Source organism: Bison bison, unplaced genomic scaffold, assembly GCF_000754665.1.
Source record: "Bison bison bison isolate TAMUID 2011002044 unplaced genomic scaffold, Bison_UMD1.0 scf7180017864236, whole genome shotgun sequence".
Taxonomy (NCBI): Eukaryota; Metazoa; Chordata; class Mammalia; order Artiodactyla; family Bovidae; genus Bison; species Bison bison.
The window spans coordinates 1,778,536-1,796,304 of NW_011494808.1; the positions used below are offsets into that span (position 1 = coordinate 1,778,536).

General features: G+C 48.2%; 1 long non-coding RNA gene across 1 annotated transcript; it reads left to right on the top strand.

Annotated features, from left to right (window-relative positions):
- The first annotated feature begins 241 nt into the window (after positions 1 to 241).
- On the top strand, positions 242 to 15,160 carry LOC104993217. Its single transcript, XR_825807.1, has 4 exons — positions 242 to 348; positions 633 to 701; positions 3,827 to 3,951; positions 15,082 to 15,160. It is a non-coding gene; the product is annotated as an uncharacterized LOC104993217 (long non-coding RNA).
- Positions 15,161 to 17,769: the final 2,609 nt, after the last annotated feature.

Here is a 17,769-nt window from a genome sequence, read left to right on the forward strand (position 1 = left end):
CAGGAATTCTGCCAGGAGCTGAGAAGATGCTCAGGGCAAACCCTCAGGGCCCTGCTTTCAGAGAGCTTACTGTTCAGCTTGCAAATGCAAGAAAGAGCCCGCTCGGCTGTGCCAGGCAGGCACGCACACATGCACGTGCGCGCACACACACATGCGCGCGCACACACACACACACACCCTGTCGGCTTTCCCTAAATGTTTGTTGACTCTGCGTAATTAACACATACTCGGGGCTGCTGTGAGGAGCTGCAGAGATGGTGCAGGATAAGCACTGTGTAAACACTAAAGGGATTACACACACATCCAGGGTGATCCGATCGCGGCCGGAAGGGAGCAGGGCTCAGCCAGGTAGGCAGCTCCCTGTGTCCCTGCGTCTGGTGGGAAGGACGGGCACCTGTCCCTGGAGGAGCCCTGGGACAGAGGACAGAGGTGGGATTTGCAAAGTTCACTGCCTGGTGGGGCAGGGGGTGGGGAGCAGCAGACAGGGTTTCCCCAGGCCCGGGGCAGAGAGGCCCTTTCAGACAAAGAATATACCCAGGCATGAAGAGGGCAGTTGGTTCAGGAGGTCGAAGTCTCCAAGTGTAGAAAGCAGAATTTTTCGCAATTCATATAAAGTGATTTTTTTCCTCCAGGTCTCCAGGTCTGAGACGCAGGGTTCTGCACACTGGCGCTCATGTCTCTGCGCTCAGCATCCACTGAAGGTTATGCTCCCTTCACTGCCCTGAGGACACGGGCCTCTAATTTCCCAAAAGTGCTTCATCCTTTCTGAACTCAGCTTTGGTAAAAGCACAGAAACTGCTGCCATCCCCCAGTGCCTTGCCACCTAGGGACCTGCATTCTTTCCTGTCAAATCCCTTGCACTCAGGTGGCCACGGGTCCATTTGAGAGCTTGAGTATGTTCCCCTTTTTCTCTGCCCCAGGCAGGTACCGGTGACCAGCCTCGGGTGGTGGGTGCGTGGATGGATCTGGGCCCACAGGGACCTTCTCATTCCACAGAGCGGTTCATCTCCAACGACGGGACCATCATTCTAAAACCACTAACCCACAAAAGTGAGCCAGAGCGCCAGGGGTGCCTGACAAAGACACAACACACACAGACACAACACACACACATACACATCACACACACATACACATCACATACCACATACACATCACACACCATATACACACCGCACACACACCATACATACCACACACACCACATACACCACACACACCACACGCCACACATAGACAACACACACCACACAGACTACACACACACCACACACACGCCACACAGACCACACGTAAACACCACACACCACACGCCACACAGACTACACACACACCATACCACACACACGCCACACAGACCACACGTACACAACACACACCACAGACTAAACACACACACCACATACACACCAGACGCCACACAGACCACACATACACCACACACACCATACAAACTACCATACATACACCACATATACACCACACAGATCACACATACACAACACACACCACACAGAATACACACCACATAGACCACACACCACACAGACCACACATACACAACACACAACACACACTACACACCACACATATATCACACACACACCACACATACTACATACACCATACACAACACATACATACCACAGACCACACATACACAACACACAACACACAAACTACACACACACCACATATACACCACACAGATCACACATACACCACACACAACACACATAACACACATACATCACACACACACCACACAGACTACAGAGCACACATATATACCACACACACACACCACATATGACATACACACCACACAGACCACACATACACACCACATTTATATCACACACACACCACACACCACACTTTCACACCACACACCACACAGACCACCCATGCATACCACACACACCACACTCATGCACACACCACACACACATCACACACACCACATATACACACCACACACTACACAGACCACACAAACACACTACACATATCATACACACATCATACACACCACACATACACACTACACCACACACATATCACACATACATACACCACACACCGCACACACAGCACACAATTAAGCCTCCGTGGTTCTCTTCCTGAAAGCCACTTAAGGCACAGCTGGGACTTGGGTTTGCTTTCCCGACTCAGAGCCCAGCCTCCCCGGGGCCCCGGCACCTGGACTCTGCAGAGGCCTTATGGGCCTCTGGTGAATTCAGCTCAGTCCGCGGGACGAGCCGGCAGCCGCTCCGGCCCATGTCTGGCAGCAGCGGCCATGCGCCTCCTAACAGCGAGCCCCGCTGCTCCCCCAGCCCCAGGCCAGGCACTCGCCCGGTGACCTCAGTGAGCCCTCCCTGCTCCCCTGCTCCTCTGCCACCAGCCAGCCTCCCTCCAAAGAACTGAAAAGCAGAGATGTCTCCCAAACCACCCTGCGCCACCCCAGCTGAGCCGCAGTCCTCCTGGACCTCAGGAAGCTTTCCCGGGACCGTGGCACCAAGACTGGCTGGACTTCAGAATTACCTGCAGGGCTGGGCCCACCCCCGGGGGACAGTCTGACTTAGAGGGTCAGGGCTGGGGCCCAGGCCTCTGTTTGAGAATTTCATCAGAATCAGCTGGGTGTTTCCGTCTATGCATATCTTCGTCGGGGGAAGGATGGCAGGTTTAACACACTTTTACCAGTGGGGGCCTGGTAGGGGAACCCCAGCTTCTTTCCAGCGTGATGAGATATAAACCCAGGAAATGGAAGACAGTTTGGTGGGCTGGAAGACAGATCGGGTTCCAAAGTCCAGCTCCTCATCCACTAGCTACTTGACCCTCAATGTATCATTCTACTCACGGGCCTCTCTCTCCTCTAGCCCAGGCCCAGAGGGTCTATATGAAGCCATCTAAGATCATCCCCAGCCCTGAAAATCCATGGCTCTTTGATATAGCGACTCGGGCCTCTCAATAGAAGAGACAGAAAATTGCTAACTGCCCCATGCTCTTGGTGCTTTAAAATCTCCCATCTTGGTTTAAGGCCATCAGGGGAAAAATTCAAACTGCATTTTCCAAGGAACAGAAAAGATTAGAGGCCTCCCAGCGCAAGGAGACAAGAAAAGGCTCTCACTTCTAGCGACTTCCACAGCCCATGTCTCAAGTCAGTCTCAGCTCAACAGACAGTGTTGTTAGACTGATACCATAGATTGCCTTTGTAAGAATTTGAAATGGGACTTGGTCTTGGATTCACTGGGGTCCCTGTTGCTTGCCAAGGTCACATGAAACCATGGGGTTAACACTTCTGGCCTTCTTCCTCTTGGTTTTGAGTACCAAATCCTCATCAGTTTTTTAAAAAAATTGATTTACAGTGTTGTGTTAGTTTCAGGTATATAGCACAATGATTCAGTTTTATATACATCTATATACATTCATATATATATATATATATAGTTTGTCAGACTCTTTCCCCTTATATATTATTGCAAAATTTTGAATATAGTTCCCTGTGCTATATAGTAGGTCCTTGTTGGTTATCTACTTTATGTGTAGTAGTGTATATATGTTAATCCCAAACTCCTAATTTATCTGCCCACCTTTACCCTTTGGTAAGCAGAAGCTTGTTTTCCATGTCTTTGAGTCTCTTTCTATTTGATAAGTAAATTCATTTGTATCATTTGTTAGATCCCACATATAAGTGATGATCATATGTTATGTGTGTTTGACTTACTTCACTTAGAAGGATCATCGCTAGGTCCATCCAAGCTGCATGCAAATGGCATTATTTCATGCTATTATTACAGCTGACTTATATTCTCATCTGTTTTAGAAGGAGCCTCACCGGTCAGAGTTGAGAACTGCTGAAATGAAGACACCTTTTCTGTGGTCGGTTTGCAGAGCCTGGGTCCACCAGATGCCGGTCACCATCCGAGGCCTGTAGAGGCTGATAAGGAGGTGAGTGATGGTTTTCTAGGGAAGTTACAGATCGATGGGGTTTCCAGGCTAAGAAGTCTGCCCTGTCAATCCCTGGCTCAACCTCAGAGCTGTAATTGGGAGCAGATGGCCTTGTGCACCCACGGGCCGAATGGAACAGGACGTGCCCACAGCTCTTGTCCATCATCAGTTTGCTCTCGGACTGGGAAAAGGAGCTTGACAGGGAGCCTCAGGACAGAGAGAAGCTGAGGGCTGAGTCAATTCCTAGAGGCACCTTGGCCCAGCTAGGAGAGGACGCTAGCTCTCCAGAGGAGAGAATGGCCTCGGGAGCACTGGGGGTGAAGACCCGGTTCCTACAACCAGCTGAAGCCACCACACTGCCAGCAGCTGCCTGGTGCAGCACATCATCTCTCGCACGTGTCTTCTAGGGTGAATACGGCCCACTGGCAACTGGCAGCTGTGCCATCAGCACGGGCACCTTGGGGCGGGAGGGCCCTGGGGCAGTAATCCCCAGCAGCTGAGCTCATCTCCTGGCTTCAGTGAGTTCTTCCTCCCTGGATTCCCGCCCAACACACACACAGCAGGCAAGAAGGTCCTCTGCAGAACTCATGAGATACCAGGCTCTCCCCATCATTTGGAAGCAGTCAGCCATGAGCGATGAGGCGTCGTGGGAGGGGACGTGGCCTCCCTGGCCCATTGTTAGAGAGTCGATCACACCTCCAGGAATGACAGCCCTTCTTGGCCCCTGTGGACGGCTGGACTCTGGCCCCAAGGGAAAGGAACTGGCTCGGGGAAAGACAGAGTTAGGGAGCCTACGCTGAATGCTGCTAAGTCTTCCCACCGGGGTCTCTCCTTGCGGTTGCCCCCAGGCTGGGGACACTCTACAGCACTTTTCTCTCTTCCTAAGTTTGTCCCCTCTCAGAAGCCTCCCAGTGGCTTCCTAACAGAATGGATTCCAAACTGCACCCCTGGATTAAAGACACTCAAACCTGGTCCCACGTGACCGTCCCAATGTGTCCGCCACCACTCAGCACAGACATGGTCTCGGCTGGCACCCCGCCTCACCCCGCAGTCCAAGCTGATGCTCGGGTGAACCCCACCTTCTGGCTGGCACCCCAGTCATTCCACGTGTGAATTCTGCTCCCCTGGCCCCCACACCTGTCCACGCTACCCCTTTCTCTTAGCCAAGTGTGAAGACCCAACTCTTCCAAGAAATGGTCCCCAACCACCCCAGCTGACACTAACCTGCCTCTGCCCTGAAACACTCTAGTTCTCATGGGAAGAACTTCAAGTTCCAATGTAGGCCATGCTTGAAAGTGAAAGTGTTAGTCGCCCAGTCCTGTCCGACTCTTTGTGACCCCGCAGACTGCAGCCTGCCAAGCTCCTCTGTCCATAGAATTCTCCAGGCAAGAATACTGGAGTGGGTTGTCATTCTCTTCTCCAGGGGATCTGCCTGACGCAGGGATCGAACCCAGGTCTCCCACATTGCAAGCGGATTCATTACCGTCTGAGCCACCAGGAAGCCCGGTAGCCCATGCTTAGTAGTTGTATGATTCCCACTAGACTGTCAGCTTTGTTATTCTTGTTATCTTTTGGTGACAAAACACAGCATACAGGATCTTAGTTCCCCGACCAGGGATGGAACCCACACCCCTACATGGGGAGGGTGGAGCCTTAACCACTGGACCACCAGGGAAGTCCCTAAACTGTCAGCTTTGAAGGGGAGAAAGCCTTTGAATTTTTTAAAACATTATTCTTGTGAATGAAGGAGCTCCAGACTCAAGTGCAAGGATGCTAGGCCCCTGCTGTCCACTGCACAGCTTTCCAATCTGGAATTTCTGCACTAGGGTGGGATGTGGGTGGAGCTGGCCTGAAGAGAGGGGGTCCTACTCAAAACCCCTCGCTCTGGCCTTGCACACATCACCTTCAGTCAATCTCGTCCCAGTTCTTTGCCACAGAATTGCCCAGCTTGCTTCTGGGTGGAGAGCTAACCTGCATCACTGCACAGCTCAAGAGAGCACCGTTCATTTAGACTGCAGTGTGACTTAGAGTCCTAGGTTTGCTCAGTGCAGAGCGTGCACAACCACACAGGGCAACACTGCAACTTCCTGTGGCCATGTGGCCATAAGTTTACATCTTTAGAGCTGCCGAACTATGGCCACTGGGAAGAAATAGGACACCAGAGTTGAACCGAGCTTGGAGTTTGGCTGTGCGTGCAGCCTGTGGCCTGAGAAACAGCCAGCTTCTCTGCCTGGCATGCCTCAGCTCGTGTGCCAGGAATCACGCTGAACCACCACCTGGCATCTGGTCCTGCCCTTCCTCCCTCCTCATGATGGAGAAACTCTGGGCCAGGCTTGGGTCCCAGCGTGGGCCCAGAGGCCATCTAGGTTCTGCCCGGGATTCTGACAATTGACACAATCTGGTTGAAATTTTGCCCCCCTCGCCGATCTTAGAAACTCCTGAATTCCAAGTGAGTTCCCAACATCACAGCTCCTCTTCATTTTTCTCCACCCCAGAGAGCCTCCTGACCTCATGGGCTGCCCACACCCTTGTGGGGACCGAGCCTGTAGTCTCTCCATTAAGACTTTCCAGACGGTGTGTAAGCAGGGGCCGCTCGACAGCAGGCAGGAAATTATCAGTAGAAGTGGAAGTGACAGGGTGTTTAGCAAACATTAAACCAAGGAAGCTTAAAAGGTCTTTGAGCATCGTTAAATAAACATTTAGGATGACTGAGAGGGCAGCGTATAAAATGGAAAGGAAAGTATAAACACTTTCTGTGGGTGGGGAGACCTCTCTCTTCCATCGTCTCCCGGCCGTAGGGCTGCAAGGATGCTAGGAGGGATCTGAATGAAGCTATCGAACCCTAAAATAAAATTCCCCTTTGCAGGCAAAACAGTGATCAGCAGCCATTCTGAGCAAAGATATGAGGTCTCTTTGTCTCAGCAGTCAGATTTGGCTCAGGTATTTCTGCCCTGAGATGCTGGGCAGGCCCAGGTCTAGATCATCCTGGGAGCCCATTTGACCCAGGAGACCTCATCCTCTGTGACGCCCCAGTTGGAGAAGCAAGGGGAAAACCAGTATGGGGGCTGGACGAGCCCTGCTGAGTGCCAAATACCTTAGTTAAGCTTCAAAACCGCCCCCCATGACATACGTGTTCTCACCAGCAGGGGAAGCTGAGGGGAGTTAAGGTCGCCCAGTGAGAGGTGAAGCCTGAGCTGGGACCTCAATCCATGTTCCTGCTCCATCCCCCAAATTGCCAGGAAGTAGCACAAGAGGCTCCCACCAACCTCTTCCCAGGGGGGATCAGGGAGAAAACAAAGACTGGGAGAGAAAGGGGGTATTGGGGGGCCAAGCTCAAAGTGATCAGAGCAACCCCCAGAGTGACCGGGGCACCAGGGGCAGAGATCACAGACCTGGAAGCTTCAGGAAACAATCTCTGCTGGGCCCTCCTTGCTTTTCCAGGGGTTCTCAGTGCCTGGTTTGCAGAAGGTTGATTTCGCACATGGCTCCAATCAACCCAGGCAAAGGGCAGCGAGAGCAAGCCTGAGTCAGAGGAAGGCCAGCCAGCCTCGCAGATGTCAGGGTGGGTCCTGGCAACGTCACCACGAACAGAGCTGGGACGTCTGCCCTCGCTTTCTGCCACGGGGGCTCCAGGCGGCTAAATAATCCTAGGGCTTCACGTGCCCCTGATCTCCTGAAGACACTGAGGACACAGGCACAAGATCCCAGAGTGTGTCTGTGGAGGACCAGCCCTCCAAACACAAACACGCACACACACGCACACACCGCCCTCTCCCCTACCAACCAGGAAGGCTGAAACAGCAGGCCCACCACCTCCCCACTAAGGGCCTTTGGCTGTTCCTCCTAGATTTAGTAACTGGAGGACACAAGAACTTAACACAGCAAAACAAAGCACAGCGAGGCAATAAATAATAATTCAATAAGTGCAACAGAAACCAACATGGAGCCAGTTGCATCCAGCAGCGATCCCCCCTGCCTCCCCACCCCCAGAGCCTCGGTGAAGGGCGTGTATAGTCTGTGTATTTACAGACTCTTTCCCCAACCCCAGTTGCTTCTCTGCCTGCCTCCCCACAGCCGCCCGAGGCTCCCCATGAAGCATGGAGGAGCAAGGAGCTGCCAGCACCCTGGGGCCCTCCCGCTGTCTGACTCCTGGAGCCAGCCAGCCTCTTGCGGTCTATCCGGCAGCCCAGGTTCCCTCTGCATCCACAGCTCTGGGTCCCCTCGTGGGGACTTTCCCCACTCCTTCTTTCTGTGTCTTCCCAATCTCCTGCCCTCCCCCAAGGCCCAGCTCTTCCATCCCTTCAGGAAGATTCCCACCCTGCTGCCAGCTCCAGGAATACCTCCTCCTCCCCTGAGCCCCCCGAACCTCAAGCCTGGATCTTGGCTGTCTCCCTTCCCTCTGAGAAAATGAATTCTGACTCCTCACCTAGACCCTCACTTCCTGGGCTCAGAGGCCACAGCTGCTGTGTCTCTGCCACCTGGCATGTGAGAGCTGCTTAGTTTGCCAGGAAAGGAACCTCTACCTTTTCTGTTCTGTGATAAAGTCCAGCCAGCAGCTTGGCTCTTGCCGGATGGGCCCTTCCAAGACTAAGTAGACACACTCCAGGGACCCTGGACCATTGATGAAACCTCGGCTCCTGTCCAGATCAGCCAAGCTTTCACCTGGACCTCCGAAATCAAGCTCTGACCTAATGACTCTTGGGTTGAACCAAATCCCAATGACACCAAGAGTCAAGAAAGAATTTAAAAAACAGCCTTCCCTGTGACACGTTGAATCAGTTATGAACTTCCACACACAGGGCTCCATCTTCTCCAAATTAGAGTAATTTTTATAGTATGGCACAAGGACTCAAAGAGCCTCTTGTATGATTACAGCAGCTGGCAGGATCGGTCTGAAGACTCAAACATGGGCGTTTGTTTACATGGCCTGGGATTTTAAACTCTGCTTTATTTTAAGGCAATGATGCATTTTATGTGTGAGGCGGTCTCCACGGGGTCTTGTTTCAAGATTCTGTAGAAGAGCCTGGATTGGGAACTGAGTTCCCCAAAGCATCCAAGGGGACATGGGGAGGGGGCAACTGTGTGCAGGCAAGAGGCTCCCCAGTTGTACGCAGAGGAAGCGTCGGGCTCTGAGTCAAGACGTGGGCTTCACTTCCAGCTCTGCCACTGAGACCTGTGTGACCGTGGGCAAGTCACTGAGTCTCATGGAGTATTTATTGTTATTCCTGTGAAAAACATTTGTATAAGATTCCTGGGTGCCAAAACACCACAAACTGGGATCTTAAAATGCCAGGAATGCATTCTCTCATAGTTCTGGGGGCTAGAAGTCCAAGATCAAGGTGTCAGCAGGGCCGCACTCTGTCTGACGGCTCTGGGGAAGAATCCTCGCTTCTCTTGCTTGGCAACTTCCAGTCATTGCCAGTTTTCCTTGGCTTGTGGCCACGTCATCCAATCTCTGCCTCCATCTGGAATTTGGACGTCAATTTTATTTTTCTGTTTGATTAGGGACAATTGATTTAGTTGTCTGGCAGGTTAGTGACTCAAAAGAATGGACTAGAGAGAGGTCACGGGGGAAGAGGAAGAGGACTAAGAGTCTTGGTCACCTCCCCCCACTTTTCCCACGGCCCAACCCACCCCGCATGGGAGTGGAACATGAGCGTTTCCAGTACTGAAAACTACTCTTTCAGGGAGAGGAGCCAAGATGTTCCTTGAGGAAAATTGACTACAACAAAGTCAAGAATGCCGTATTCCTCTGGGTCATCTGATTGAATATGGACATAGTTTTGTTATACAGAATCCAAAAGGACCTATGAATGATACCATCTCCTGAATTAATGTCAACATTGAATGTAAGTCTGCTTTTCAAGGTCTCTGGGATTCCCTGATAGCTCAGTTGGTAAAGAATCCATCTGCAATGAGGGAAACCTGTGTTCAATCCCTGGGTTGGGAAGATCCCCTGGAGAAGGGAACGGCTACCCACTCCAGTATTCTGGCCTGGAGAATTCCATGGACTGTATAGAGTCAGACACAACTGAGCGACTTCCACTTTCAACAAATATTGGCAGCTCATTATAACTGCATAGGCCCATTCGCCAGGCAAAACCTATTATTAGAATAATCATCTCCAGGCACTAAGCGTAAAGAATAAAGAACGGCACTCAACTGGAAATGTGGGAACCAAAGATCTACACAGCATGCAAACGTGCGTCTGAAAATGTGATGGCCCCTTACTGATTTGTGTATCTTCTAATAGCTCTTCAGGAGACCTGACCACTGGTTGAGGTCCTCCTGGATTTATGTCAGGCGTGACTGGTTTCCCAGCAGCTACAGAAATAAGTAGTGAACATGACTGGATCCTGATTCTGCAAATCCCCATCCACGTTTTCCAGGAGATTATTAATAACAGCATAATGACTCTTAGCCCTGAACAGGAAGATTGGCTAAAGGGAAAAATGATCCTGAAGTCCTGACTTGGGACCCTCAGGCCTCCTTACCTCTTTTGGAGATGACTTAGATGTTCTGAGTTGAACATCTCTTAGTTTCTATGAGAACCAAAGGAGAGAATACATGTGTGTGAAGGCACCTTGCCAAGTTGAGATAAATATCATGGATTTTTGGTTGGGCATCGAGAATTTGAGACAAAGCTTGATAGAGACCTTGCTTGGGGGAGACATACAGAGGGAAACAGGCACGTGACTACTCTCCACCCTGAACCCCAAGCTCCCACTCACATCAGGCTGGGTCTTACGGCTCAAAGCCCAGATGTCAGCATTCCCACAGGGCAAAGCAACTTGTTTTCATTCTCAGAGGCAGATGGAAAGGTCCTTGTCTCTCAAGGTGTCAGCATTTAAAAGAATAATAGGGCTTTGGGAAGAGTACTTTCCCAGACTTTGAGACTATGGTGGGTTTCTGCGATGTCAGCTTCGGGAACCCAGAAGTAAAGCAGAAGTCAGATTCTTTCAACACTCAGCAAGTCGGGGCAGCATGCCAGGCGCTGCCTGTCTCGCCTGTCACACCATCGTTGCCTGTGGCTCATCCCATTACCATGGGAAAGATGCCACACACAAGGCAACTCCACATCCTGATGGATCCTCTCTCTGGCACCTACAGCTCATGGGCCGGGTGGGTTTTCGCTCCATGACACAAGACACTGATGTCTTCTGCAGAGCACCCCTCGCCCAATTTACAGGTGCAGATGATGAGAGACCAGCGAGGGTTCTAGTTCATCCTCATGGGTTCTAGGTCATCTGTGTAGGTCCCTGCTTGCCCTCGCTTCTCCCACTGAAGGAGCATCTTTAGAGACTGACCACACAGCCGGTCATGATCCAGCAGCAGTTGCACAAACCAGAGCCTCTCATAGCGTACCCACAATAGCCCATGGCCGGTTCCCATAATAGACTCCGGTCATGTAGAGCTCTGTGCGGTTCTGCTTCTCTGGCTGAACCTTGTCTCATACAAAATTTGGTACTGGAAAGTTCCAGGGGAACAAATCTCAGGGATGGGTTCTCTGAACTGGCTCTCTGGCCTAGATTTAAAGGTATTAGTGGTCTTGTCTCCAGTGGTAAAGGGCATCCTGGTAGGCCATTGTGAAAAGTAAGTGAAAGTGTTAGTGGCTCAGTCATGTCCGACTCTGTGACCCCATGGACTGTAGCCCACCAAGCTCCTCTGTCTTTTGGATTCTCCAGCCAAGAATACTGGAGTGGGTTGCCATGCCTTCCCCAGGGGATCTTCCCCACCCAGGGATCGAACCCAGGGCTCCCATGTTGGAGACAGATTCTTCACTGTCTGAGCCACCTGGGGAAGCCCCCATTGTACTCAGTGTCAAAATAGTGCCTAAGTGAAATAATCTTTTAGTAAACAAGTTTTTGCTGCCACAAAAAAATTTTAGTGAAAGTAGGAAATATAATGCAACTGGTTGTTTCTTTTTTTTTTTTTTTTTCAATTGGTTGTTTCAAAGTACAACAGAGAAATAGGGGAAGGAGTGAATGATGAGATCAGGGCTTGGAATTTCCAGCTCAAGGTTCATACGAGCGACTCAGCTTCCGTTATAACCCTAAAATAATCTATCTCCTATAGCCACCAAATTGAGGTTTCTAAGAACAAAAACTAAACCAAAGCCTAGATCTGCAGGTGGTTAAACTGTAACACGGATGGAACTGTCACCCTCAGGGACTTTCTGACATTAGTTAAAGCCTCGACTTCGAAGGAGTGAGACTGAAAGTTGGGACAGAGACACTTGAGTAGCTTTTAAGCCCTCAGTTCTTCCACACCACCTTTCCAGAACTTTCACCCAAGAATGAGGAGGGTAGTTTCCCCTTGGCCAAAGAAACAATGCTGATTTCACCTGCCTGGCAGAGGATTGTGCCTCCCCAGCTCTCTACCTCACCCTTCTCAGCACATCCAGATTTATGGCCAGACTCAAAACCCCAGGCTCCAGAGGATGAAGTACAGGGAGGGATTCATGATGAAGTATGATGTACAGTGAAAGAACTGCATGATTTTGCCAATTTATATTGATAAGAGCCAAGGAAACATGTGTGGAATGGTTCCAAATGGTGTGGGATCAGATTGGAAGGAAAAATAAGGTTGGATCAAGCCAAACTGGTTGATATGGACCACTAAAGCAGAAATTTCAGATCCAGTGCATTTGCTCTAGGGGCAGGGAGTGCTCTAACAGTTTGCCCAGTTGCTGGACAGAAATCTGGACCAAAAGATGGCCCACACTATGTGTGGCTGAAAGGCCAAGATTTCCATGGCACGTTGCAGAGAGATGTTACTGGCATGGTGGCAGTAATGAGCAGCAGAGGTCTTGGGTATCTGTAGGACTGATAGGATTGGCCACCCACTAACACCTTGATCCATACAAGCTGAGAAGATCAAGGTCTGAGAAACACAGTGGACTCACGGACTCTGAATTCATTCCCTATTAAAACCAGTTCACTGTCCCAGAGATGCTTGAAGGAAGGGGAGGCCAGGTCTTTTTGAGGAAGGACCTGCTACACCAAAATAGCCCTGTAAATCTACCTCCAATTCCCTCCAAAGGCAGCTACACACTTGCCAGGGAGATTGAACTTTGTGGAAGGAGAATAATCAAGTTGGGGGAGATTACTAGACAGTGATTCTGAACTGACCATAATTCCGAGACACCGAAAACCCCAAAACGGTAGACTAGTTCGTGCAGAGGCTTGTGGTGATCAGGAAGTGCAAAGGGATTTTGGCTCAGGTCCATCTCATGGGGTCGGGGGTGGGGTCCTCAAACCCCAAGCCTACTCTGTAGCTATCTCCAGACTGGGAATGCATAAGTGGAATATATACACTCAGCAACTGGCTGGATCCCATGGAGTGACGGCTATTACAGTAGGGAAAGCTGAATGGAAGTCACCATACCTGCCTCTATCTACTAACCCAAAGGTAACATCAATATCAGAAAACAAAGAGATTAAAACCACAATTGAGAACTTGGAATATTTAAGGGTGGAGATTTCCTGCTGCACCCACTTTTAACCTGTACGGAAGGAAAATGGATCTTGGAAAATGACAATGGATTATCGTAAACTTGATTAGATGGTGACTCCAATTACAGCCACTCTTCCTGGTGTTTTTTATTTGACAGGGGAAATCAATACATCCTGTAGAATCTACATGTAGTTATTGACTTGGTTAATGCTTTTTTCTACATACCTGTATTCGTTTCTAGGGCTGCCGTAACAGAGGACCACCACTGAGTGGCTTAAAACTGTTTCTGAAGCCTCTAAGGGAGGATCCTTCCTTGCTTCTTCCAGCTCTGGTAGCCCCAGGTGATTCTTGGCGTGTGGTAGCATCACTCCAATCTCTACCTCCATCATCATGTTGGCATCTTCCCTCTGCGTCGGTGCCTCCTCAAGGCGCTCTCTTCTGTGTGTCTCTGAATCCAAATTGCCCTTTTCTTATAAGGACACCAGTTACAGTAGATTAGGGCCCAACCTAATGACCTCATCTCAACTTGAAGACATCTGAAAATGCTCTATTTTCATAGGGACTGGAAGTTAAGAACTATATATATATAGTGATATTTGTGGGCTTCCCAGATGATGCAGTTGGTAAAGAATTGGCCTCCAAGAATCCCTGGGTCAGAAAGATCCCTTAGAGAAGGAAATGTCAACTTACTTCAATATTCTTGCCTGGGAAATTTCATGGACAGGGGAGCCTGGTGGGCTACAATCCATGGGACTGCAAAGAGTCCAACATGACTGAGCATGCACACGTATATACACATACACACACATATATGTATAGAGAGAGAGAGAGAGCCCACACATATCACTATATACATATATAGTTCCTAACTTGAAGTCCCTGTGGAAATAGAATATTTCCAGATGTGTGTATACATATATAGAGAGAGAGACGGAGAGAGAGAGAGAGAGCATAATTCAACCAATTACAGCTGCCTTTGCCTGTAATTAAATTAATGTAACAGGATTATAATTAAAAGAGAATAAATTGATGGGAACCTGCAGACAGCACTGTTAATGGCCCAAACTCTTCAAAAATGAAGGTCTGTTTCACCTCACTAGGTAGGGAACCACAACCAGCCAAGGTGCTTGCCAAGAACAAAAGGAATAAATGTGCAGTGAGAAATGCAAGAAGATACATATAAATAGTAGTTACAACCATGCACACAATTGCAGAATGAGAATTGGAATAGTTATAAATATTTGTTCTTATTTTGATAAGAGTATATTTGTATATATAGTAACCAATCCTTTTCTTCCCAGAAGTTCCGGGTTAGCACCAGCCTCAAAACATATTTTGTGTGAGATCATAGGAGCGAAGCTGGGGACTTACTCCTTTCATGCCCGCAAACACACGCTGTCATCATCTGCTGACTCGCCAGGGTGATGGTGAAGCAGCTCCATCACTGGCCAGACCGCGCGTCTACCCATCTGTTCATGGACCAGATGTGCTTAGCTCTGCAAGCTCACACCAGCTTCTCCTGCCCATCAGCACCCATCATTAGAGATGGAAGCTTAGAGGGGACAAGGGATCAACACAGATTCCAGCCCATTCTCATGGCTTCCAGATCATCTGTGTCAGTTCCAGTTTCTCCTATCTTCTCCTGATGTATGTACTTTTTCTTTTTCTTTTCAGTTGCCTGCCTGCTGACTTCGGACTCCAGCCACAACCTCTTAACCTTTGTGAAATAAAAGTCATATTTTTATGGCAAGACAAGAGAAATTTATACAAAATTCTTCTCCGCCCTTTGGTCTCCCCTGCGTCGCTCCTCCCCACCACAGTGCACCGAGTATCTGCATTAGGGATCACTAAACCTCCCCCACTGGCAGGAATACCTGCTCAACCATAAAGGGCAGCATTGACCTAGCATCCGTAAGACAATCCCTTTTTGAACTTATAAAGGGTCGCATGACCTACCGGGATGATCCAGGTTATGTGAACTGTCAATAATACATCATTGATGTCCAGCCCTCTATCTCAAAAAAGTTCTATAAACTGTGTCTAGACTTGTAAAGGAGGCGGGGGGGAGCAGTTCTCAGAACTTTCTGAGATGCTCTTTCTAGGTTACAATCCTCAAATTGGCTCAACTAAGATTTTCCATTTCTTTCTTAGATTGCTGATTAATTTTTTGTCAACATCTTTTCACCAGCTCCCAGAATTGTGGAGCTGGTAATTAGTAACAAAATTTTTAAAAGATTTTATTGTGAAATGAAAATATCAAAAAAAAATTGAATACATTAAAATGTCTGTGGGTTCATGGCAACACTGCCCAAATAACTGATTTTAATTTGTGGATTTTTGTCTCAGCCCTTGTCTTCCATATCTTTCCTTCATTCACAGTCTTACACAATGTTCTGCTTGTTGACTTGCCTCCTAGTTTGGTACTGCATGTTTCCTTCTGCCCTAAAATTTATGTCTTCATTAAAGCAGGTATCAGTTTCCAGATCCTCGGATGTGCATTTGTAAGTGAGCCCTGCATCTCCTCATGAAGGCTTCTATACCAATGTGTGTTCTTGGCAGGCTGTAACATGTCTGCCGATAGACGTTCCAAAGTTCTATGGGAAGTGTGGTTTCAACTCTGTGCTTGGGAAACCCTCATCCCCTTCCTCCTCCAATGTCATGTGTTTCAAAACATGAAACCAACTCTTGGGGCAAATCATGGTCACCCATCAGCTCAACAGAGCCACCAATAGTATCACTGAAGAAGTGCTAACACTTCTGTATGTTTTAAGTTTTCACGTTAAATTCAGCATCTGTTTGATGGAGCAACATTGGTCCAATGTCAATGACTTTGCAGAATTGGGGTTTTTTTTTAATTTTTTTGCCAAATAAAACAAACAGCTGCTACAACTGAGCAGGATCCTATAACCAAGGAGGAGCCTTCCCAGAACAACTGCCACCCACGTCCTCCATCTGCCTTTTGTCTATAGAAAACCTTTAGTTAAAGAATAAATTTAATCAGAGAAGTGAGAAAATACAGAACGAAAGGAAAACAGTCAAGCAATACAAAATAATGATACTTTAGCCATTAAACAACATCAAAGACATTTAGTTCTTCCTCAAGGACTGTAGGTGATATTCTCAGCCATGTCCTTTGAGCTGTTTTGCAGATACTGAAACCTCTGTCAGGTGGAAGAAGTTAACTCTATGCTGCCCACCAGCACGTAGACCCCAGACCAGTTGGAACCAGAAGGTTGATGATGTTGATTCCCAGTTGCCTCACCACCAACCAATCAGAAGAAGGTCTGTGAGCTGACTACGCCCTGCTCCTTGAACACTGTGAGACTCCTCACCACCCCTTCTAGGGCAGGACACACCATCTTGAGGGCATTAGCCTGCTGTGGCCCCTTTTGCCTGGCAAAGCAATAAAGCTTTCTTTCTAAATACATCACCCAAAGCTCTGTCTCCCAGATTAAACCCGGCACCAGTGTACAGAGGCCAAATTTCATCAATATTTGTTATCCTTGTATTCAGATATATCTTAAGGAAACCAATGATACTTCCTTTCTCAAAGTCAGTCATTAAGGATTCAGGATCTAAGATTGGAAGTAAGTTCTTTATGATATAAAACTGTATTATAAAATCTGCTGCCAATTTTTCCCGATTTCCCTGGAAGTAAAATGAATAGATGAGGTGCACTGCTATTTCTCATCAATATATGGAACACACACAACTGGTAGAGCGTATCTGGGCTACACTGACATACTCCATCACCTGTCCAGTCCTTATAGTTTACCAAATCATCTAAAGGCAGAGTCTATGGAAATATCAATTTCATCTATGTCGTATTCTCTGTTATCAAATAGAGAAAAAACATCATCATTTTTAAGAAAATTACATTTATCAGAAATCAGGTTAATCATATCTTTTGGGAGGAAAGAGAGGGACTTAATATTTCTTTTGCCTTCAGCTGCTAATTCTGCCAATATTGATAAATTTGATGAAGAGAAGAAAGAGAAAACAGGAGGAGAAAGCAGGAGAAAACAAGCTGGTATGTCCAAGTCAGCCAATGAATTTATCATTAATGCTCTCAAAGACTCTTGTGAATTATGAGCTGTCTTATAAAGATTTGTGGTCCTGAGTGGTTGAGGGATGATTATGTTCATGAAAGGATTTGCAAACTAATATGTTATTTTCTCGTATGGTATGCAATTCGACTTTGCATGCTCTAATTTTACACTTCCAGTAAATTTTCTCATCTTTGTCTTATCAAGTCTGTATACAAGGTTATTATCATCCACTATTTTAAGTTAGCCAAGTCTACAGCTCTGTAGAGACCATGATGAGGCCTGAGATGTATATTATATAAAAAGAGGGGACATA